This window comes from Geospiza fortis, unplaced genomic scaffold (genome assembly GCF_000277835.1).
Source record: "Geospiza fortis unplaced genomic scaffold, GeoFor_1.0 scaffold40, whole genome shotgun sequence".
NCBI classification, from domain to species: Eukaryota; Metazoa; Chordata; class Aves; order Passeriformes; family Thraupidae; genus Geospiza; species Geospiza fortis.
Window position 1 is genome coordinate 18,684,360 of NW_005054297.1, and position 2,445 is coordinate 18,686,804.

Consider the following 2,445-nt stretch of genomic DNA (forward strand, 5'->3'; position numbering starts at 1 on the left):
GATTTTTTGAAGGGTACCAGAGAGGTTTTAGCCCCTAGAAATCTGTGGCTTTGGGGGCTGTTTGAGGCAGAGTTGATGTCTTTACATTTAATAGACCCCATGGAGTTTTTTCTTCTGTGAATGTGTACAGGCGCTTTTTTGGGATCCCCTGTGAACTACTGGCACCTCAAAGGAGGATGTCCTACTGCATGAAGATCCACCTCCTTCTGTTTGCTTTAAATTGGCCACCTGCTAGTTTCACTTTATGCTCTCTAGTTCTTATATTAGAAAAGAAAGCAAATAATCCACGCCTACTCCTCTCTACTCATTATTCTCTCTGGTCTGACTGTTTTCTGTTGTTTATCACTTCTCCACCCTGTATAATCTTGGTCACTTAAATCCTTGTATCACTCTAACATCAGGGTGGCTCCATATTTTTCGTTATGTTTGTTGCTTTTCTGTGGACCTTCGCCGTTCCTGTTACGCATGGGCCAGAGTGATGGTCAGGAGGCATGTAGCAGCTCTCCCCATTCTGTTCTTTGCATTTCATCCTGCCATCTCTTCCACCAGCTTTGGGACATCTTCTGAGTGCTGAACCAATTCTTCCATGAGTTATTGCAACTGTTAGATCTTATTTCTGAGTGGGAACAAGTTGGTTAGAAATTTCTCATTTTCTATCAGTGTACTCCTCTCTAATCCAACCTGGCCATAGTAACCATCTCCAGCCTGCTCAGAGGGCACTAATACTCTACTGTTATCCTGGTTAGACCTTCAGTCTGTGAAAATGTGCCTTTAGTTATTGGAGTTTGCTGATTTTGCTGCTTCTTTTGTCATGGAGTTCATAGTCCCTTTCCCTATAGCCACAGCCTGGTCTGACCCTCCTACATAAGCTGTGGTCTGTTGCTACCATGTCTTGCAGGGAAAGGAATATTTCCTTTCCCTGCACATCTATTCAATCAAAATGCCAGTTTGAGCCAGGCGTCCCATAACCCTCATTCTCATTCCACTGTGGCTTCATGGAAATCAGTCTCTTCTGGAAGTATCTGGGGGTATTAGCCACGTGAGTAGGACCTTCCTTGCTTCTCTTGTGCAGCTGCTCTGGGAATCTGTGTCTCTCCACATGAATGTGGATCTCTCCTTACTGCTGGGAATGTTTCTAGAGAAGTTTAGAAGGAGATGCTTGATTTTACTGTTCTATCTGGCATGCTATGTCTTACTGCCCAAACCTCTTCCTTGACCTTTCCTACTTCACTAGTGCACATGTGGACCACAGCCACCTTGTAGGCCGCAGTGGTTTTTTGGGAGGTGGTAGATTGCTGACATCCATGGTCTCTGCCAACCTAACTTGTTTTGTGATCATGTTCTCAGTGCAAGGAAAGCCTTTTCACAACAGGTCTCATCAACCACAAGGGTGGACTCCCTATCTCACTGCTAGCTCGGTGTCCTCTGCATGTCCAGGGATGCTGCCACAAAGGATCCTCAGTGCCCACAGCACCTGGAGAACAGTTCCTCCTCCATTTGCCGCGCAGCTGGAGAGCACACAGCTCCGTAACCACTCCCTTGTGGCACTCCTTGCACAACCCCCGGTGTCCCGGCACTTCTCCCGCCGCTGCCGGCCGCGCATCGTGTGCAGCACAGGGAGCTGCACCGCTTGGCTGCCGGAGTGCCTTGGATGTTTGTGCATACAGCACACACATGGATGGATATGTGTGCGAGGGAGATACATACACCTGTCTGTCTCCATATACAGCCCTCTGAAATTACTACATTTCATATCTCCGTCAGCCTCCAAGTGCTCTTTTCCTTTCTCATTTATGACTAGGGCTAGGAATGGCACATTACAACCTCAGTGGATTTTATTTACTGTAGTTTGAATCGGGATTATCAAAGCCCTGTAGAAAGCTTTGGTCTCTACATTGACTCCATAACTAAGGACAGTTTGTAAAATCTGTTGAAATCCAAGAGCTCTCTCTTGAAGAAAGCCAGCCGCTTGAGCCTCACTGGGTTCAAAGGATCTGATCTGTAATCGTCCTCGTTGTGGAACTACGACACTGTACTTTTCCAAAGGCAATGACGGCTCTCGCATGCGCGTGTAGCAGACCGAAACCAAGACTCCCACCTCAGCAGAGGGGCTAGAGACGCAAGGAGCGATTCAGTCCGTGCTGGTGGAGCTGAGCGGCAGGGATTCCTCTCTGGTCCCCGGGAAACCCTGCTTTGAGCGCTGGGTTTGTGCGTCCCAGAGCAGCGCTCCCTCGCTCCTCGCTCCCCGGGGCTGGCTCCGGCTCTCGGTGCAGCCCTGTGGGCCCAGCGCGTGTTGCGGGAGGCCGGGGATCAGCGGGAGCTGGAGCCGGGCGGGGGGCGGTGGTGGAGCCCCGGGCTGTGCCGTTCCCCCGCGCTGTGCCGTGCCGTGCCCCGGCGCTGTGCTGTGCCGTGCCGTTCCCCCGCGCTGTGCTGTGCCGTGCCGAG